General features: G+C 41.6%; 1 long non-coding RNA gene across 1 annotated transcript in view; it reads left to right on the forward strand.

The window, feature by feature from the left end:
- The first annotated feature begins 560 nt into the window (after positions 1-560).
- Positions 561-23,208, forward strand: part of LOC139676786 (uncharacterized) — a 231,571-nt gene continuing 208,923 nt past the window's right edge. The window contains exon 1 of the long non-coding RNA XR_011698732.1: positions 561-714. This is a non-coding gene — a long non-coding RNA (uncharacterized lncRNA). The remainder of the gene's footprint in view (positions 715-23,208) is intronic.

The raw sequence follows: 23,208 nt of genomic DNA on the forward strand, positions 1-23,208 counted from the left end.
TCTTTTAGGTACCATTTCAATGGAAACAGCTAAGCTGTGAAAGTAAGTGTTACAGACCCTTTTGAAGTGATGCACAGTTGGGAGGAACTAAAATAAGAGAGGAAAAAATATGTTCTTGTGCCTGCAGCAATACCTGAAGACTATTTTTCTTAAAGATGTCTCATGAGGTTGACAGCAACTGGTTCTGATCCCTTTTATGATGCTTCCTCAAAAGCTCAAGATTTCATTCTGGGCATTTCATGGAAGTCTGCATTGGGAGTTTTTTTCCAGTCTAAGCACTTACAGACTTACTTTCTCTGCCCATCAGTCCTGATAAAACTCTCAGGAACCAAGTTATCTTATATTCCTCTGGTGCTATTTGAGTAAGTCTTGAAAACCAGAGGGTAGACTGAGGAGGGAAAGGGTCCTTTGAGTATATTTGTTTAAACAGGAAACCAAAGCTCAGTAATAGCTGTAAAGGTGTTACCATGGTCTGAAGGTGGCTGTTGGCCCCTCTCCAAATGCCCTTTCTCAGCCCGTTAGTTCTCCATAACTGCAGAATTTGCACCGACAGGGCAAAAGCAACTTCTAAAAAAAGAGTTGCAAAAACCCCCACCAGCACAACCAAATAAAAGCCAGTAATTGCAGCTCAAATAAGGCATAGAAGCAGGAATGTTCCAGTTAACAGGAGCTGGTGAAGGAAAGAGGAAGCACTTATGCATCAGGTGTAAGTTGGTAAGTCAGCAATCTATAAATAAATTAATCCTCTTTCTGCTTTAGGAATATCAATGAGTTTTGTAATCCCCTTTGCCTTCTCTTCAATGAATTCAGTAAACACCATTCTGTGGGCTGCTGGCAAACTCTGCATCCAGTGCTGTCCTGGGGAAACCAGAGGTTGTGCACTGGTGTTTCCCTCTGCCTGTATTGGAAAAGTGCACAAATATTCATGGCACAGATTGGTTTCACTTGAAAATTCACTTGGAAAAACTGTTTCTGGGGTAAACCAGGTCATTCCAACTGCAGAAAAAGGGAGAAGTGTGTTTACTAAATGGGCAAAGTCAATTTGTTAGGAAATGAAGTCTGGACAGAACATCTCTGTCCAGATGGTATCTCAGCTTAATCATTCAGCTTCACTAACAGAGTGGTTTTGTTTCCCTGATGTGCACCAGGAATGCTTTGCTTTTGGGGACAGAAAGTATGTTTGGGAACTGGAGAGATGGCAAAGTTAGTACAGCTTGCAAATTGGAGACTCGATCTTGTCCCTGGTAACATCTGTTTCTCCTGGATTTACTAAAGATTGGATTGCTCCACCTCTTGCCCTGTTGCTCTGTATGGTGGTCATTAGGGGGTTGGATGCAGGATTTACAACCCTCTGGAATTATCTCCAAAGCCTTTATGCAAAATATTTTTTGCAATAAAGATATCACTGTATGAGCTAGAGAGTCCTTTATTCCAGTCTCCTGTTGCACAAATTCACATTTAAAATTTACATTTCCAGCTCACCTCCCTGGCTAATGTGCATATAGATATGTATATACACACATGTGCATGGTTCCAGTGCAGCTGCAGGTTTATTCTGTGGTCTGCAAACCAACACTAAAAGAGGAAAATAACCCCAAGAAGCAGGCAGTGCTCAGTAGCCCACTGTAAGCCCTGAGCCCCATAAGGTCTCTTGGGGTTCTGGAACCCCAAGACAAAAGATGGATTTTTAATGCACTCAGGCCAAATGTCACTATGTGCTTATTTTATTTGCTAATTGTGATAGAAATGGAAAAAGAGGCTTTTTAGATTTAAAATGATTTTAGGTTTCTATAGTCTTCTAGGTTTGAAACTTGTTCAAATACCTGTTTGTGATGTCCTGAATTGGTTTCAGGCCTCCTTTCTGGCTCTCAGTAACCACATAATGGAATCCAGTGAGGATTGCTGTCCCAAACAGCTACATGTTAAGGACAAAGCTATTCATCTAGCCTGGAGAAGAGGAGGCTCAGAGGTGACCTCAGCACTGTCTGGAACTCCCTGAAGGGAAGTTCTGGCCAGGTGGGGGTTGGTCTCTTCTCCCAGGCACTCAGCAATAGGACAAGGGGGCACGATGGGCTCAAGCTCTGCCAGGGGAAATTGAAGTTGGAGAGCAGAAAGAAATTCTTTACAGAGAGAGTGCTCAGGGATTGGAATGGGCTGCCCAGAGAGGGGGTGGATTCCCCGTCCCTGGAGGTTTTTGAGCTGAGCTTGGCCGTGGCACTGAGTGCCATGATCTGGTAAAGGGACTGGAGTTGGACCAAGGGTTGGACTTGATGATCTCGGAGGGCTTTTCCAACCCAATCCATTCTATGATTCTGTGATCTTTTAAGCCATAATGCCATTTATTTTTGTGTAATTAGGCACGTTCGAGTCCTGAGCCCTACTTAGAAAGGAAACTATCCTATGTCTATAAAATGAGAGAGAGATGAGGTTTTTTTGCAGATATCACTTTTTTAACATACTAAGAATTTCACATTTTTTGTCCCCATAGTTTCTTTTGAAGGATAAATTATTTCCTTTTCACTTTGAACTAAGGGAAAAGTAATTAAGTAGTGCTGAACTGAACAAACAACCATTACTTTGAGGTACCATAGACTTATTTCCCTATAATTTTTTATAGGTCAGTCAAGCTGTAAATTAGCCAGGAAAGCCCTCAGGTAGACCTTTTGCTAATTGTCTGACATGGCTGCCTGCTTTTAAACCAAGGACTAAGTGCTGAAGGTCTGTGCTGTAGTGAAGAAGGAAAAATTAAACGAGATTAAAACAGTTCAATATGAAAAAAAATGTTTATTTCATGGCTGCTCTGATTATGGTCCCACCCTAAAGGCAGATTGTGGTAAAGGCTGAAAGTGTGAAGGGAAGATTAAAATAACTAAATGCTGAAATGGCAGAATATGCTCAGTGTGTGGGTAACAGACAGATGTCTGCCTGTGAATTTCTGGGTGACTTTTCCTCTGTGCAAGTCACTGTAGGTTCAATTTGTTGGGGCATGATCACAGATAACTGATATACAGTGTGGTCATTGCACTTACCTCACACTTTCCTTCCTTCTGTCTGTCCATCTTCACAATCTGTGACTTGAAAGACCTACAGCATATTTTATAGCAATACTAAGAGCAGGAAATACTGTGTGTCCTGCATGCAACTTAAATTCTTTGGGGTTTCTGTTGTGAACAGGCATTATCAGCTATTATGCTCACAGTGTGTTCTCATCCATTAATCATTCTTATGTCCTCTTCTGCAGACTGGTCCTTGCAAGGCATCAGTTTTACTGGAACACAATCTGGAAAACTTTCTGAGATTTTTTTTAAGGATTAGAAATATTGGTTTCACAAGCTCTTTAAACTCTTTTTTAGTTATGTTATGTTGGATCTGTGATAGCTGAAGGTGAAATATGCCTGACTGCCTTAAAGAGGGAAACACTGGCAGCTGAAAAACCAGGAGAATTTTCCTGCACCAGATTCCTGTCTGCTCTAGCATCATAAAAATGAGCTATTTAAATGTTAATTGGCTTAGTAATATAACTCACAAATGTGAGTTCCAGCCTGTTGCCTTCTGCAGTGTCCTAAGCTGACAGCAGGTCTGTATGGCAGAAAGGCCTGGAAACTTTGAGCCCATAGATGGTACTCACAAGCACTTGAAAAATGGACAAGGTCCTGTTGAATTGAGACTGTTCTTTGCCTTCCCATCACAACAAGGGTGTTGGGCCCACTGCAGTGGGTTTGCAGTAGGAGGTGTGTTACACACAATACTGTTGTGCATACACATTGCAGTGCAAAGCTGGACACCTAATTAGAGCTCTTCCCTAAATATAAATCCCTGCCCTCCACGTCACTGCCCCACATCCAATGGAGCAAAGGCAGGAGCAGTGAAAACATGAGGACATGGGAATTAATTTTGATGCCTCTGGGGCTATGGGGGGCTTTTTGCTGTTTGGTTTGGCTTTTATTTTTTTGTTTTTGTATTGCATGCTTGTTTGACACTGTTTTAAGACTGTTTTAAGCTCTTAACTGTTCATTTTATATGTATCTACCTCTTTGGGTCTGGTCTTGCAAGGAGCTGAGCACTGACCTTGGACCAACAGTGTGAGCTGTGCTGGTGTAAACACATGTGTGTACTGAATACATGCATATAAACCCTCTTTCATTTGCTGTTCAGTGGGCTTTCTAATCCACTGGCACAGGGAGCTGTTCCGTCCTACATTAACTTTCAATGAGCAGGTCTGATCTTTAGCAGAAGACTTTTTACTTGTGTGTCAACACAAATTTGAAGAGTTTTTATTTCTTATGGGAATAGTGCTGACAGTTAACTTTGTTTCCTTGCAGTGATGGTTCCTGTTCCATAGGATAACTGGGGTTTTTTTCTGGTTACAGACCCCTGTCCTAAGGCCTATTTTTATATTTTTTCACTTGAGAATCTCTGCCAGGACAAAGTAAGATATTTCTACACTTTGTATGCCCAATAAATACTTTCTTTGGAGCATTTTAATAAATTGGTGGGATTTAGAGCTGTACTGAATCTGATCTACCAAGAGTTGAAGGAAATGTTCATTAGAATGCATTGTCTCTTGCTGAGTTTGACCTTCACTACCCTGATGGAATACACTACAATTTTTATCTGCTTTCATTCTGCTTTTCCCCCTTGGATGATAATAAAAGTGAAGCAGTTTGCATGTCCAGCCTTAGTTCTCTGCAGTCTTGGTGCCCTCCTGCCATTCATGCTCCTGCTGAGGTCACTGTCCCTGCCTTCAAATCTCCAGGTTTTTCATCTTGTTTTCTGGCTTTGACAAGCAGGTAATGAAGTGGGTTTGGTTTTAGTATTGCCCTCACGCTCAGGAGCTTGGGCTGTGTATTGGTCTGCATGGTAATGCTACCCTGGTTTTTGGAACAGGTCCTGCAGTCTGTGATTTCTGCAGAAATAGAGACTCCCTTTTCATCACCTTTGTTATTAAAAAACGTGTTCTGTCCTCTGGAGGAATACTTAATATTAGCACTGGAATGGCAGCACTTTTCAAACTAACAAGTGTGATGGTAGCCCTGGTCTGATCAATGCCTGGTCTGCTGTGAAGGGCCAGGGAATGGGGGAGAGGCACCTTCTCTCCTCTTTTCCAGTTCCTAGTTAGGGGAAGCAAACAGTGCCTGAACTCTGCTGGCTGTTGCCTTTGCATTATTAGGAAGTGTGATTTAAGAAACATGTTTGCCACAGAAATAAAAAAGCTGCTGGTTAGTCATTATATCCCACACTGAAAAGTAACAATTTATTTCCCAGTCCCATTCCACAAGCATCAAAGGTTCACTAAATTTCAACAGTATTAGAATTGGTGGAAAAGAATGTGGATAAGTTTGAGATTTCAGAACAATTGTGTGTAAAACTCTCCCTCCAGCTCACAATTAACTTTTCAATATGTTGTGAGACTTTTCCAGTATTAGCTCAAACTGAGAAACTCCAGCATGCTGTCATGAACAAATTGAATTTGGATGGCCCTTGAGGAAGAGCTTGTTGGTACCGTTCATTCTGTGTCAGATAAACCTTCCAAGCCTGAATGCCATAGTTTTCCTGCCTGTGTCTGGATCACTTCCATCCCAGGGTGCAATATCTCTGCAAGCAGAGACATACATGGCAGATAATACCTGGCCTTGCAGGGGCACTCCCAATGCTAAAAGTCTCAAACTGGAACACTAGTTGTGTATCCCAGTAACTGTTTTCTCTCTTCCCAAATACTGTGGGGTGTTGCTGTGTCCATCCCAAGAAAGGCAGCGTGGTGGTTCCCACCATGGACCACTGGGAGCCAGGTCTGAGCACACTTTGCACTCCAGAATTTGATACTGATTTATGACCATGGTTATACATTCTATGAAGTGAAGTTCCTGAGCTTTGTTGATTGTCTCTCTGAGTGGCAACTGAGTCTTTTTGCTTCTGCTGGTGAACCTTTAGAAGTGTTGCTCATCACTGACTGATGGGTGAGGCTCTGTAATTAAGACAGTGTTCACACTGCCATAATTACAAGATACAGAAATTTTATTAGCCAGGATTATTTGTTAGTCACAGCAGTCGAAGCTGCATTTTGATTAGTCACAGAAGGGCCTGACAGAACATGGATGTTAACATTATATATCCAATGTGTTCATTTGCAAACCTCTCCTATTTGTCATGGTGGCAATAAGTGGTGTTAAACTGCTTTTTCAATAGATTCATTAATGATGACCTTTTGGGTTGATACGTCTGCCACAATTTTTACAAGATTTCTTGATTTATTTTTTCAAGCCTATCAAGATTTAAATTATGCTCATTATAAAGAAATAGAATTTTGTTAAACACAAATGAAAAAAGTCTTTACTTGCTTTGGGTCATTAAATTCGGTGCCTGATGTATCTCAGCTGCCACCTCAAATGTCATCAAGGAAGACTTGGTTTAGCTCTTAAACAAAATCTGATCCTATAGCTATTACGAGAAAAAAACTACATTTGAGGTTCTCTCAACAGTTTTGGATTGTTTCCAATTCTGAAGTTCTTTGCCATGCTTTATCTTTTTCTTTTGTCTTCCTCACCAAAGAGGCTCTTTTACATGTTTAGCTGTGAGGTCTGAATTAGCTGGGTGAATTATCAGATGGTAACTTAGTTAATGATCATTTAAGCAGAGAATGTAGTTCATGATTGAATTTTAGTTTGGACCTTCTCTTTTGGTTGCTTAATGATGGACTTCCATGCCAACATATGGTTCTTGAGATAAGATTTTTGTAGAGAAATGTAAAATTACTGTTTCCTGTCTCAAGAACTGCTATAGCTGCTGTATAATTAAAAATAGTTAATTTATTTGTACATACCACTTGTAGAAGCTCAACAAAATTTTTCCTGGGACTTTTGTTCAGTGGAACAGTTGCTGCCATGTCTACTGGGCATGAGAGTCCTCCTGGCACTCTGATTCTGTAGCAAACAGCTTGGGTTTTACACAGGCAAACCACAGCAAATGTTTGGAAGCCTAAACTGGAGTTGTAAATTTACAGCTCTTGACTGTTGAAGTGTGACCAGCACAGCAGTTTAAGGACCAGAATGTCTCAGTGTTTTCTAATGCTGATGTGGAGCAGGTCCCAGTTCTCCCACCCATGAGTACAGCAGAGGTAGAATTTATGTTCAAGTAGTGCTGCAGAAAAGCAGAACATTTCCAGCATTCAGTGAACACACAGGATATCAGTTCAGTGTTTGATGCAATGATTCAAAGAAATAGGAATAGAGAGGATAGACCATATCATTTGTTTCCTTGCCAATGCAAGATGCTTCTCTTGCATTTTATTGCACCCAGTTTCAAAACTCTCAAGGAACAGAGATCACAGCAGTTTTCTTGGGAGCTCCAAATGCCTTTCCTTTGTCCAAAAGCTTTGTTTGCTCTCCATCCTCATTTCTTCATTCTGGTTGTACCCTTGGTTAGCCTGAGTTTCTTTGCTGTTGTTTATATGCCTTGCTGATATTTTCCCATCCTGCCATTTGACAAATCTGAATATATTCATCCTCCTTTCTAAGAAAATTTCTCCAATCTCACAGGAAATTGAAAGGAGTCTAGGAAAGGTTTTGTCTACATTGATTTAGGGATGGTTGGATGACATGAGGTATGAGAGGATATCACAGTTTCTTTCAATTACACACTTCTGAAAAGAAGAAAATACTATGACCAACTCTGGCTTAATAGGGAAAGTTGCACAACAGTTATTAAGAGGAATTTTGCATTAATGATGGCCACAATCTTGAATACTGTATCCTTAAGTACATGCCTGATGCTAAATTGGTATCAACCAATGTCTTGTGCACTGAGTTCTCAGAGCACTAACACTCATCAAAACCAAGAATTCATTTGGTGTCTTCTCAAACACTTTGAGCAACAGAGTGGCAACTTTTAACTTCTGCTTGTAGGATTGACATTTTAGTTTTCCAAACCTCAATCAATCTAATTAAATTATTTCTCTGTTGTGCTACAATGAACATGGCCACCCATCTTTAAAGCAACTTGCATAAGCACAAAGCATGATCCTATTTCTACAGTTTACCAGCACACCTCAATTGCTGCTTTTGCAGCTCATTATTTCCTTTACAGTTTGCCAGAAAAGCACCGAGACTGGTAGGGGAGGATTGACAGACATGTACACAGCAACATCCACTGCCAGCGTTTCAGAGTCAGTTCAGAAGGCACTTCAAAAGATACAACTTTGTTGCACAAATAAATGAGTGACACATTTTCTCTGTAAAAGCTGAGGAAAGCAATGTCAAGACAGAACCACAACTATCTGACTTTTCAAAGACTGTGTACATTTGTTAGCAAACTAAACCAAGGACAAGTTACGTGTTTTGCAGAGAAATGTAATGACAGAGGGGGCAAGGTGTTAGCAGCACATTTCAATTATTACAGAGAACTGAAAGTATGTTTAAGTTACTTCTGGCCAGGAGACTGAAACCTCAATGAGCATTTTCTTAAGAACTCTGTTGAGTTTTCTGCCACTGTATACAAGGCTTAAGTGAAAAAGCAGACAAAGCCAGAGTTTTCTAACAACTATGCTCATAGCTGTGAGCATTTATAACTTCACACAGCCCTCCTCTACCAACTTCAAATGTACACAGATAGGTGTTACATGCAGAAAGTGGAATAAGTACACATTTGTTGCAATAAATAACATGACTTACGAACTTCAGAGTTCTTCAAAAGCACCAAGTTATAAACTTTTCCCCACCTTGGAAAAAATCCATGTTAATGGCACTGTCCTGTAGCCCTGCTGATCCCCATCTCCTTCAGCTGAGGTCTGCAGCACCCAGGGAGTGTGGAAGGTACAACCTTTCCCATGCCTCTTTCACCCCCAGCTGAATTTCATAGTATGAAATCCAAACATAATCCATCTCTGCTAGAAAAATATAACTGGACTGCCAGCTCACTTCACAGAGTAGATGAGCCTTCTGACAGGAGTTTATTCAGGTCATTCATCCCAGAGAAATCTATTTTCTATTTAGGCAGAAAATTATTATTAAGAATCAGAAATAAGCCTTGATTGGACTATATTTACTTCTCCCTACATTACAAATCTGTAAGTGTTAAAGGCACTGACATTCACAGATAACCTGGTGCTCAGAGAGCCCTCAGGACTGGAAATCCTCTTGCCTGTGGTCAGCTGTACTGAACCCACTGCCCGTGGGACTGTCACTGAAGCTCCCTTTAATCTCACCACTTTGATACTCCCAGCCCCAAAGAGCTGACTGTCCTCATAGTCATACACAGCAGAACCAAATTGCTTCCACAGAGAAAAAAAGATGGATCATCGTCACAGGAGACTCCTCCTGGAGGGAACATCTCCAAGCAGTGCCAGAGGGAGAATCCAGGGAACTACTGGCCTATATGTCTGACCTCAGTGCTGGGGAAGGTCTTTTCCAACTTAAACAATTCTATGAACATGGCAGCAGTGTTAATAATGAATTACATAAGGAGAAGCTGCTGCAAAAATGTATTTTTCATGTGTAATTGATAATAGCAAGACTGTCAGCTCTCCTAAGTCTAAGGTTCTGTTGTTGCTTATGATCAGGAGGGGGAAGGTTTCTTTGTCAGTAGTCTCAGCTACCCAATGGCCTAATACAAGGAGCAATGACACAGCCTGTGTTTTCCTTGGAGTTTGTCTCCAAAAAGCTCTGGACTGACTTTAGCTGCTACTTGGGACTGTTCAGGATGTGACACTCTGACCACTCCTGGAGGGAGGGCACTCCATCCCCTGGTACTTGGTCAAGTTGATTTTTCCCCCCAGTCCCTGGCTGTAGCTAATTAAAAGTGTCCCCATTTCAGGCCAGTGAAGCTGTAGATTGTCTTGGCTGGCAGTGTCTTTTATGGTTTCAGACTCACAGTGTTCAAATTAAGCCCATTGAATTCCCTAACATTGTTTTTGTCCTTACCACAGGATTAATATTTGGATTTCTGATCAATTTGAATTTAGCACTTTCTTAAGAGACTTTAACACAGTTAAGCATTTCTGTAAACAGCTCCAGCAAATCCATTAATCATTTCCAAAGTACAAAAGAGTAGTGCAGCTAAGCTGAATTCTCCCTTTCCATCTTCTCTACGAATTCAACTTGGGCATTTTTGTACCTCTTGACTCTGAAAGAAGTTGAAGGTGGCTGGAGAGCTGCACTCTGGGGGAGCCTCACTGCTCCTCTCAGAAAGCACCTGTCCTATCTGAGGTAAATGATGAAATAACACGAGAAAAAGTGAGCTTGTGTTATACCAACAAAATGTAGTTATGTGTTTAAATACATTCTTGTTGATATTACTGCAGAGTAGCTTTGCATTTCCCATATTTCTGTCTCATACTTCCCTCTGGGGTGCATATTTGATGTTGGGAAGCATCAGATGGTTCAAACTATTGGTAAGCAAAGGTAGCACAGAGGGGATGGTATTTCTCATCTCACAGCCCCTCTGCAAAACCAGCAGCGATGCTGGAAAAGAAATTCAAAACAAGAAAGCAGCCTTTGAAAGGCAGATCATGACACAGGAGTGTGAGGGGTTAGGGTTAGGGAGATCATGACACAGGGGTGCTGCTCACCCAGCAGCAGAGACAGGGGCAGGACTGTGGTCCAAAGGTTGCATTGAAATACATTGATGAAACACGAAGGGTTGCTCTTGCCAGTCGGTGTTTGAATGAACATTCTCAAACTCAGGAAAATCCTCTACAAGAAGAGTATTAAAGTAAATTTCCATCCATCCATCCACCTATCTACCTACCTATTTATCTACCTATGTAGAGGCTTTCAGTCCTCAGTGATAACTGTTGTACTGAGAGCAGGGGAGAAGAGGAAGATGGAGGTGGCTGCCTATTTCCTTAACCTGCTGGTGGGACCAAGCCATGGGTGCCATTTAGAGATGATTCGGGATTGTTCAATGTTATCTTGTTGCAACAGTCCTAGAAGGATAATAGTTCATCCCCCTCTTGCCAGAGCACCTTTGCCCTTGCATGCAGGTGGTACCAGACCTGATTGTGGATGATGGCCAGAAGATTTGGGGATTTCTTTTTTAACTTGAGGTTTAAAATATTCCATGTTGGGATTATGCAGCAAGTGCCAGTGTGAGTTTAAGTTTGGCTTCTCTGCTGTTTGAAATATCAGGTCAAGCTGTGTGCAGTAAAACAGATAACTATGGAGAAGTGTTAAAAACTCAAGCTACAAACACTTAGAGTACGTAAACTTACAAAGGATTTAATTTGTATTAATAACAGAGGGCTCTTTTCATTTGAAGTCATAAGTGCTGGAACTCAGTAAATCAGTTTTGTACACACTCTGCCCCTTCAGGAAGATGTAAACCTGACAGCTGCCTTAGTCTTGAGGCAAGTAAAGAGGTATGAGGATGCAATAGATGGTGTCACACTGATAATTATCAGCAAACTAGTTGCAGAAGATTGTCACTGAAGTTTAAAAAAGTTTTCAGTACCAAATAATGCATTACATTATATGTATTCATGACTTGGTGATTAGTTTAACCTTCAACACGAAAAGTAAGTCTGAAGTTCATTTATTTGAATGCTTCCCGCAAGGCAGGAATCTGTCTTTATTTGCTCATGTTTTCAAGCAATTCAAGATTATCTTTTAAAGGGAACAAGGTAGGAAAAGGGAAAAATTATTCTTCCTCCCGGTTGTTGCAGTTGAAATACATCTTTATTTCTTTAGTGAAGTAACTCTGTGCAAATAAAACCTCCCAGCAATATAGTAGCCAAAATAAAAAACAGCAAGCACTAAGTCAAGCAGGAAAGTTGTAAAACAGTGTTCCATTGCTGAATGTTAAATATTCAAATAAACACTGTAAAAACTTCAGGAAGACTTTATGGGGCCGTAGGTGCACAGTGTAAAATCACTTGAGTTGTGCTATGAAATCAAACCAATTGTTCAACATATTCTTACACTCCAGCCTGAAAGGGAGTATCTTAAGGGAAGGGAGTACTTGAGCTGGTGCATGTGTCTAATCCATCTCTCAAACTGCATGTGCCCTGCTGCTTCCCCTATTCCACCTTTGCATACGGAATCAGGACAGTGATGAAGTGCACAGAACGCTGAAGGCACAGATAAAATGTGTACAAACATCCATCAGTATGTAGATGAAGGACACTGTTTGTTTCCCCCCAGGGTGCTGTTACTGCCCTGGGGGTGTGTGCTCTGTGTGTGTTGTTAAGAACCACAAGAACTAAGGGAGCTCTGTAACAGGACTGCAGGGGCAAAAAATTGCAAGACTGCCTGCAAAATTATAGAAGAAAAGGCAGATTTAATCATAGTAGCAGGAAAAAAAGGGCTTAACATTAATCTACAGATTTTCCCCTACATTAGTTTTTTATAGTTGAAATGTATTAATAAAAAGATGTGTCTAGGAAAGACTCAGTGGAAAAATTAGTTGAATTTGAAATGTTTGAAGAGTTGGCCTCATTCTCCAGTGGCCCAGTGTCCTGTGCCGTTGTTTCCGTTGCTGGCATAGACTGATCTAGGAATGATTTGTGAGCTGGTGGTCAACGTGCCTGTGGTGAACACAACTCCCAAAGCTTATGCTCTGCAGGAAGGAATTGTTGGAAAATGTATTGACAGATATAAGAACTGTTATGTGTTCAGATATTTCTAGAGTTTCTTCTCACTGAGTAACACTTTACTCTGCAAATACTCTCACTGAAATTAATGGGACTGTTTTACAGAAGAAAATCAGTGGGAGTGAGAGTAACAGAACCAGGCTGGCAGACTCTGAGGTAGATGAACAAGCTGTTAGAAATGAAAAATCCCCGTTAAATGGTCTCAAGATCAAATTTGTTCATCAGCATGTGTCTACCCATCACACCTTTTGTGGGGGATGACTGGGAGAGGAGACCAACAATGGCTTGACTTGTAGGACCTCGATGTTTTTCAATGCAGAGTCAGGTGGAACATCCAGACAGCCTGAGCTTCCTAAGACTACCTAGAGAGTTAATCTGGATGCAAACACAGAGAGATGCAGATTTTACAAGAAGGATACTGTGGAGCCTTGATTATCAGCTGAGAAACTAAGCTCTCCAAACCCAGGAAATTTTGGTGAAACATCAGCTTGGGGTAGAAAATGTTCCAGGGAGAAATTGTACAGGTGTGATTCAACCACAGTTAGTACAGTTACTTAGTCAGCTATTTCTATAATTCAGTAATTGTTTTACTAGTTCTTTTAAGAGTTTGGTTTAGCTTTAAATAAAATGAAAAGAGGGAGGATGGGAATCCTTCAGTAAAATCACTGTTTTATTTTAAGAAATAAAATCACACCTTGTATTTGTTGTGCAAGACCTGTTAGGCTGAAACCTAATTTGTCTTCTGTTTTTTGGGGTTTGGCTCACACAAAGGTTTCTGTTGACAGATAATAAATGGTCTTGTGGAAAAGATGTGCACTTGGGACTTGAAGATCCATGCTCAGTTGTTAGGTCAGTGCCAGTATTCCTTGAAATCACTTAATCTGGATGTGTTTCCCATCTGTTCTGCTCTTCTAGGTGGCAAGCTTTTGTGACTGTGTTTGCACACAAAAGAATGCAGAGGATCCCAAAGGTTCCTCAGAGCCTCTTGTTGCTGCAGCAATGCATGTGCCAGTGAAATTAATTCCTGGTTTATGTCTTTAAGTGATTGGATCTTAATTATGTGGAAGTGTCTATTCTTCATTTGCAAGGAATGGTGGGGAACACTTACAGATGTGAAGAAGAACTGACTAAACAATCATGAGGGGAATGATTTAAGGATAGCAAATTGTGACCTTACAGAGGGCTTCTCATAGGAGGGAGCAGAGCAGCACAGTTTGGAGTCACACACTTAAGCTGTTTATATGCTTGTGACTTTGCTGTTTAATCTTCCAGCCATTATACCCTTCCCGAGTACAGGACGAAGTGCAGTGCTGCAGAAGGCTGAATTGCAATGGAAGTCCTTAGTAATGTAGCAAAACCAATAATTTCCAGGAATGAGGAGTCCCAAGGAGTTTTTTCTGGCAATCCAAATGGTTGTAGATACATTTTCCTGGGCTTGTTAGAGGAAGATGTATCTTTTGCTTGCTGTCAGTTGATAAAGCTCTAGTTATATCTATCCTCTCAGATAAGCTGAACACGTGAACATGAGAATCCCAAGCATCCTTGAATTAAACCCACTGACTGTTACTTCAGTTACGAGGGAGAAAGAAAATCAAATCCCAGACATCTGTCTGGATACCCTGCTGCACTGCTTGGCTGACTCCTCCCCAGTCCCTGTCTTTTATAGGTTGCCTTTGGTTCTAGATCATGGAGAAGCACAGCTGACCTTTCATCTTGTCTGGTGTGGCCACTACTGGCTTTAAATGAAGTTTTTCCTGGATCAGACATCCTGTGCTGCACAGCTTTACTTCAATCCAGTTTATTTGGAGGCAGATGGTATTTTAAATGTACTCATTAGAGACTAGCACTGTGTGGCATGCACACCTCTTGGCAAGCTGCCTTGCTGATCTGTCATAAAAAGCTGTTCAAAATAGATATTCCTCAGTTTGCTGTGCCCTGTCTCCCCTCCTGCCAGCAAAGATGTGGTTTGTATTTTTGTCATGGGGTAATGGGGAGTAGTGACTGTTGAATGACTGGCCATTCTTCACATAAAGTTACTATTAGAAATCCAGGTAAAAGTTTTTGCACTACTTACACAATGAAATGCAGCTTTCATCTCACTTGATTCAGGTTTCAGAGGCTCCCAGCAGCAGACACACCTTTCCTGTGTGTGCTCTTCCTTGTTTCCTTTAGCCCAGTTACAGGCAAAACCAATTTTATGCTAAAATAACTAAACTTCTAGCTCAGTTGTGTCCATTGCTCTCAGACTTCTGTACAAACCCTGCCTGTAGGTTTACAGAATCACAGAATATGATTGGAAGGGACCCACAACCCTCAGCTCTGCACAGGACCATCCTCAAGAGTCACACCCTGTGCCTGAGATTGTTGTCCAAACGCTCCTTGAGCTCTGTCAGCCTTGGGGCTGTGCCCACTGCCCTTGGGAGCCTGTTCAGTGCCCACCATCCTCTGGGGGAAGAACCTCTTCCTGATATCCAACCTAACCCTGCCCTGACACACCTTCAGCCCATTCCCTGGGTCCTGTCCCTGCTCCCCACAGAGCAGAGATCAGTGCCTGCCCCTCCTCTGCCCTTCCCAAGGAAACTGTGCCTGCAGTGAGGTCTCCCCTCAGTCTCCTCCAGCGGAACACACCAAGTGCCCTCAGCTGCTCCTCACACGCTTCCCCTCCAGGCCCTTCACCACCTTTGTTGCCCTCCTTTGCACACTCTCTAATGGCTCAATGTCTTCCTTATATTGTGATACCCAAACTGCCCCAGTATTCCAGGTGAGGTCGCCCAAGTGCAGAACAGAGCGGGACAATCCCCTCCCTTGCCTGGCAGATGATGCCGTGCCTGGTGCCTCCAGGACAGGGCTGACCCTCCTGTCTCCAGGGCACTGCTGACTTGGGGCCAACTGGCCACCAACCAGGTCCCCCAGGAGCCTTTCCATGGCACTGCTTTCCAGCATCTCATTCCCCTGTCTGTCTGTACATCTGGGGTTGCCCCATCCCAGGTGCAGAATCGTCACATCCCCTTGTGGAACCTCATCTGGTTGATGATTCCAGCCCTGTGACCTGTCCATGTCTCCCTGGAGGGCCTCCCTGCCTACGAGGGAGTCAACAGCTCCTCCCAGTTTTGTGTCACCTGAAAACTTACTCAGTGTCCCCTCCAGTCCTGCATTCAGGTCATTTATGAAGATGTTGAAGAGAACAGTTTGCAGTTCCCTAATATGAATTACAATTCTTTGGAATGAGAATTTTAGGTGCCCTCATGCAGTGGTTGACTGTGGGCTGGACCACAGCAGGGAGGGACTGTGGTTGTGGATGTGAATGGGATGACAGGAGGCCAGTGCTGAGCACTTGGAGATGTTCCTCCTTACCGTGATCACTGCTGTTCATTGGAGGTGCTGGAAATGGGTGAGACAGTCAGGAATCCTGTTTTTTATCTCAAATACAGTATGAGTCATCATGTGTCCTCCAAAATAATCAAGACCTGCTTTGATTTGAGCTAAAAGATAAAGACAAAGCTTTGTCTGCAACTGTGTAGGAATGGCAAAGAACTGATTGTGGGGATAAATTGATGCTTTTTCTTTAAGGTCAAGCAACCCAAATGATGTCATAGAAAGCAGTTTTGATAAAAAACATTGATCCCTGTTTTTCAGTTCTCTGTGCTTAATTACAATTATTCATGCCAATTAAATATTCATTAACTGGTTTTAAAATAAGCTTGAACAACTATTAAAATTATCTATATTTTAATAATTTTATTTTTCGAGTGCTAGAAACCGTGGCCTGAATATACTTCAAGCACATGACAGGCCACTTACAATGAACTTGCTTTGTGTGATTTTCATCCCAGGATCTCACAGTTAATGTACTAAAGCTCATAACTAATACACTGGTCCTCAAGGAGCTTTGAAAAATTATTAATTTTGAAATATAGGGAGCTTGCTGTGAATGTGGTACTAAAAGGGGGATGAATTTTTTCTAAACTTCTCAGAAATACAGTTTAGTCTTCCAGGTGCTTTGAAAATCCCAACCCACTGCATACTGAGTCAGTTAAATATGTTTATGTTTAAATATTTGCCATTGTATTCTTAAATATTAACCAGCAATTTTGTGTAGGTGGAGCCAAGTGCTGGCTGTTCTGAACTGAGGAAAACAGGGAGGGAAATAAAACCCAAAAACCTGGTAGTTCTTCTGCAGCAAAGGTGCCCAGCTTAGCTGAGCCTCTGGAGGTCCCTGTGCATACCAAAGACTGTTTAGAAAGAATTGTTCTAGGTTTGAGTAGTGTTTAGAAGTACAATATTGTAGTTTAATTATAATTTGGGAAGGTAGGATAAATTAATTTTAAATCTCTGACAGTTTGAAGATTAATACCATGTAGGATATTTTGTATTCCATCCTCAGTTTTAGCTTAGAAGGTAAATTAAAATGAGCCAACACCTCTCAGGTTTTGAAATGTAGACCAGATTTTGACTGGTGAAGATGTCTGACATTTTAGGGTCCAGAATTAGACAAATGCAACTTGTGTCTACCTCTGGAAAGGCTTCAGTGGAATAACTTCAAATACTCATTTTCATGGAAGGAGCACACCATTGTTTCTGAGATAAAATTCTATGAGGAGCAGTAGAGTTTTGCCATCCACAGGAAGGAGCATCCAGCTCCACAGGAAGGTGTCTCCTGTCATGTCACAGTCATTTTCCAGAATGCCTTCAAAAGAAAAGAATTTTCTATCAAAAAATTGAAAACTACTCCCTTCTAATTTCATAAGAGAGGTTATTTGATGTTCCTATACCGAGGTAACTCCAAAATCTGATGGTGGGTGTAGGCTTTGTGTTCTCTTTGGATGCCCAAGAGGATGTTCTGCAATTCCAGATGGAGAACAGGTCTGTCACTTACAGTTCCAGTGCTGCTGTCTTTCATAAGAAATTCAGATTTTAGATGCTTTTTCAGGGGTGTTTGAAGGTATTCAGGGGCCTTATTGATTTGGCTAATCAAAACTATTACCCAGTGAAGTGGTTTCCCTGAAGAGCAGCTTGTTTTGGCTGTCAGTCTGTCCTCCCTTCAGAGCTGTTCATTTATCATTTTCCAAGACACGTAGTGGTCATTATTTTTAACCAACCTGCTAAGAAAAACCAACCCAACCAACAGAAAAAACCCAAAATAAAACAAAGCACAAACAAATAAAAAACCTTGAGGCAAAATGAATCTTCCTGGTGAAAATTTATTTCTAAGAGTTACCAAAAGGTTTATTTCATAAAGTCATCATCCTGTATTAATTACTTCGTGTATCCTTAGATTTTCTAGAATTAGGACTTGAGTTTTGAGTTCAACAAAAGAAAATAATTTATCAAGATTATTCCTAAATGATGAGTGATGTTTTATTATCAGAAAATTCAATGTTCTGTGTTGAACCATTTACCCACTTGAAACCCTGTAGGTATTTTCAAGTGGGCTCAAAATCAGCCAATACATTGGATTGTCATGAAGAGTCAGTAGAAAGGCAGTGGTTCCCCACATAACTGTTCTCAAGTAGAGGTGCCACAGCTGTGTAGCAGCTATTAATAAGGATTCTTTTCTTTAAGAGCCCTCTGCTTATCAGCCTTGGCTGACTTTCCAAGATTGTCTGCCCTCCTTGTCTTTGGAAAGCTTTTTGTTCAGACTGTTGCCACTAACAGGGCTGTGTTGAATCAGGTGATCCTTCAGTGATTAATATAAGGAACTTTCTGATCAATGGGAAGTCTCTTAACCTTTGCTTTCCAAGCAGAATAAATTCATTCAGTGTCTTGAAGATGCTTTGGTGGTCTGGAGACTTTTAAAAAAAATAAAATATTCAGGATGTTTTCTGTAACAGCAACAGAACAGGGGATTAAATCCATTAAATAGTAGTGCAGAATGCAAATAAAAACAAACCTAATCTGGCATAAAAATATGCAGAGGAAGCACTATGTGAAAAAGACAGTCATCCAATCAAAGTAGTGTGCACAGAATTATTTCTCTGTGACATTCAGCAGAGGGAAGGCTGTGGTGGGAGGCAGACTCTGTGTCCCTTCAGTTCTGCAGTGCTGGAGTCCAGGTGATGAAAACCTGGTGAATATGGACACCTACATTACACCTCTGTCCAGCACTGCCTCTGAAAATCCACCAGACGTGGATGGAATTCCTGTTGTCACCTCTGTGCTTGTGTTTAGTCCCGTTCTCTGTATCCAATTACCCCCAAATGCTCGTAGAGATTTATCTTACACTGTCTGTATGATGATCCCACTTGGCACAAAGGTCTCACAGGTTTAATAGGATATTGTAAGAATATTATGTTCAGTTTGCACTTTTTAGGATGAAATGGGAAGGGACAGCCTCAAGTGCAGGTGATTCACGTACTCAGTTATTCTCTGGTAATTGTCAGCTTTTCAACCCTCTGATAGAGATTGACTCTTGAAGTATTTCAGGCAGTAAAACTGCTTCCCACTGGAGTAACTTGTGCTCTTCACACATTAGGACAATACTGTGCCTTAGGGTTTGGCCAGACAAAACCCTTCCTATTGTTCCCTGGCTGCCCATTAGCTGAAGAGCAAAGAAGAATTTTTGTGAATGTCAGTCCAGACCCCCCAGATGTAAAAGTGTGATTTGTAAGAGCTGGCAAAGGCTCGGCCTTACAGTCCAACTCCTGTTTGGCCCCAGAGCCACTGCAGGCTGGGGAGCTGCTGTCTCTTACTGGCTTTTTTCCAATTTCTCAGCATCTCAACTCGCTCCTACAGTTTTTATGCCTGTTGTAAGTGCACTGGTTGAGAAGACAGAGTTGGGTACAGTACTACAGATCCCCTGTGTGGGTGTCGTGAGGCACACACATGTAACCACCTCTACCCTGGCACTTGGGATGGCTGCATTATCCATGTGCCTGTACCAATGGGATAGGATAGGAAAAAAGTTTAGCCTAGAAGAAACATAGAGATAGTACTTAGTATTGCCAAACTGTTCTGCAATTAGCTGAAATTCTTGGTCATTATGGAAAACCAGTTTGGGTGTCTCTGGAGAGCAGCAGGGATGTGTGCATGTGCATGCAAGTACATATCCACAGAGCAGTTTAAAGATACTGTTTCTATCAAAATTCTCCTGATAATTGCTCCCTTAAAAATTAAATTAATTCCTCTTGCTTTGTTCTGTTCATAAGTGGTGATGAAACAGAGGATCTGGAACATATCTTGAATGTCTCGTCTCCTCCAGTGCTGTCCATGGTGGGGATTTTTGGCTGTTCACATCCAACTTTCCAGGCTGTGGCCAGAAGTGGGTTATGAAAGATAAAAGCTGTCCAGGATCCAGATCCAGAGTGTAACATGCATTGACCTGCCTGCTGGTGCCCTCTGTGTTCTCAGTGCTGCTTTGGACCTGTGATCAGCCTCCAGGTCCTGAAGTTGCCCAGATTTTGTAGGGAAAAGTGGCTGAGTACCCTCCCCCAGCACATACAGGACAGCCAGAGGTTGGGCCCAGCCAGTGTGGGGTTGGATTTGGCCGGGGAAGGGTTCCCCTGTTTTATCTATTGACCTCAGTGCTCACACCTTTGGCCACATGCCTGGGAGATGTGGGCAGCTCTCTGGGAGTGAGTTTTCCTCCTGTTCTCCAATAGTGCCAGCTCACAGAGTGTGTGTTGGACCCTGTGGCAAAGCTGGTCCAGTGAGTCTCTGTTTCTCCTCCTGCAGTGAGAACTAAGCAGAGTGAGAGCTCTGTGGGTGGGTACTTGGCACATCAGACTTCTGGCTTGAAGTGCCCCCTGACTTCTCAGTTACTGAGCTTCTTTGAACCACACAGGTCCCGTATAGTTTTCCATCCCAAGAATCAGAAACACTTAAATTGGAATTATTAAAGCAATAAATGCTACGAACTTTTTTTTTCCAGCTCGATGACAAACTGCTTGTCCTGTGAATCATCAGGAAATGAACCTCAAATTCGGGTCTGTGTCTGGTGAATCAAAGATGAGTCTGAGCTAATTAAAAGGTTGTAGCTTAACTTCAGTATTGGTGGTTTCCAGCTGGATAAGAGCCTGTTCTTGTTCATGTTTGTCCAGAAGTCTGTTGAGACAAAGTGTGTTGGTGGATAATTGCAGGTATCCCCCTCCTCCCCCATTAACTGTAGCACTAAGTGGTTTGGATGAACCTGATTTCTTTAATGCACATGTATGGAGGATGTCTGCCTTGAATGAATGCTGTGTGAACAGTGCATTTCTTATTCTAAGAAAAAAATAGTGCTGATTTTTTATTAGAGAAGAATGGATATCCTTGAGACTCCTCAAGGACTTGAGAGGTTAATGTAAGCAGGATGGTGAGAAGTAAACACTCATTTTGAATGCCATAAGGCAAGTATTAGGGATAGTGGTCATTTCACAAGACTCTAGGGCAGAGTTTAGATTTTCTAACATTCCTGTATTCAAAATCCAGACCAACTATACTCATTTTTAACTTTGACATTTGCCCTTCTGTGATTACTAACACCACAACTGTGTCATCATGCACCATGTATCATTCGGAGGCAAAACAGGCTTCCAAATCCTCTTTCCTGCAATGGAATTGACCTTCTCATTAGCTGGAAATAACACTGTGATAGGTAATCAATATTTCGTTGAAATACCAGCATCTCATCTTAGGCATTACTCATCCTTACTTCTGAAAAGCACTCAGACTAAAAGCAAAATGTTTAGATGCAGCTGTGTGTGGCCAATCTGCCCTCATCCATACAAATCACGTGGATGTAAGTGTTATTTGGAAGGTACAAATTGCAAATTTGGTCTCTGATTCTCTGTGTGTGTCAGGCTGATCTCACCCCCAGCCCTGTTCCCCTGTTTCAGAGGTGGAGCAGTGCCCTGAGTGCTGCCAGGGGCTTGTTCAGAACTCCTGCTGCACCTTTGCAAAGCAATTCAATGGCTTGGGTTTCTTTTCCTTTTCTCAGCTGCTGTAGAAACTTGGTAGAAAATCACTGGGTTTCTCCTTGCACTTTTAAAAATGCATCAGATAAAAATTGATTGAAGTATTGATTAGTATTCAGATTTGTGAAGTCTGTTCATTTTTGGCATCTTAAAAGAGAAAAGCACCTTCACCTGCTCATTTTCAGCCTGAGCTGTAATTGCACTAAAGTTTTTGTGAGTGTGAAAGCCCCTTTGTCACTTCCCTCAGTGGGACAGTGTGAACTGCACGTTCCAACCAAACTGCAGCACTGATAACCCTCTCTGCAAACTGGGCTCCCTTTGGATCTATCAGCTGTCTTGTCTAGTCTGACATTGCTTGGCTTTCTTTTAGAGCTTAATAGAGGTGCAAACAAATACCACAATTATTGCCACAGGACACTAAAAGAGCGTTTCTTCTATCCTGTCTGCAGAAGCAAATGGGTCAAGATAGCTGTTGAAATGGGTTTTCTTTTACTGCTCTGGTTCAGGTGTCTCCTCTATTCACATCTTGGTCCTGAGAGCCACACAATCAAGTCTATGAAAACTCATCCTAAGGTGCCAGTAGCAGTTTGTTATTCTGTTAGAAGCACTTTTGACTGTTGTACTGTTGTTGCTTGTTTCATTTCAACTGAAGTGCTTTGTTTCAAGGAAGTTCTTGTGAATGGAATAGTCAGACCAACAGCTTGTGCTTTGCTGCTGCTCTCAGCCTGTGGCTGACTCTGGGGAGACTCCCAGATGTGTGAAATACCCTTTACACAGGCAATATTTGCCTCAGTGCTATCAGTCTTTACCTTCAGACTCAGTTGTTCCCCTCTGTATATACCTTTGGTAGCTCTCTATTTGTTTAATTGTTGTGAGTGGAGAGTTTTTTGGTGAAAAGGATGGAGTGGTCATGTTTTCTTTCTCTGGGAGTTTACCTTTCAGAAAAGGGTATCTGGTGAACTGGATTTCACCTGTGAAAGAAACCTGAAAAGGAACTCCACATATAGAACAATTTTGGCTAAATACATTTTTTAAAAATAGTTCAAGGGCTCATTAGTGATGATGAAATTTCTTCTTGTCAGTGATCTGTTGTGCCTGTGCATTTTTACTCTTAAATAGGAGTAGACACTGTAAGAGTGAGGTGCTGCTTTCAAATGTATTGTAGGTGGCCCTTTGTTTTTAGATTAAACTTGCTCAATTAGTCTATCAGCAATTTTATAGAGCAGAGAAATATGCACATTTATCTCAATGCCCAGAAGAGCAAAGGAAGCATAATAGCAAACATTAATCCACATTGGTGAGAGATGATGTTGCTTCTTCTGGTGTCTTATTCTCACCATTAGAGTGCGGATTCTGCAGGAACTGAATATGACCCCTATTTTGTCTGAAATATTAAACTAATCTCTGTCTTTGGAACCTATTTTTTATGGTAGTGGGAAGAAGGAGAAAGCTGAAGCTGCCTTCTAAACCTGACTGAAAGCTTCTCAACAAACTCTAGCTATCATAGTAAGGAAATTAAGTGCAAGTGTGTTACAGTGGTAGGTTGAACTTTGTGGATTTTTGTGTTAATTGACTAATGCAGTAACTTTGCTGTCAAGGTATCTTTGCTATTTGGTATAAAAATAGTAATATACAGTTTTCTGATGATTTCTAGACAATTGTTTCACATGGGTTCATAATAGAAAGTGGTTCATGAATAATTCAGGGACCACACTTTGTTGGTATGGTAAGTGCTAG

This window comes from Pithys albifrons, chromosome 11 (genome assembly GCF_047495875.1).
Source record: "Pithys albifrons albifrons isolate INPA30051 chromosome 11, PitAlb_v1, whole genome shotgun sequence".
NCBI lineage: Eukaryota > Metazoa > Chordata > Aves > Passeriformes > Thamnophilidae > Pithys > Pithys albifrons.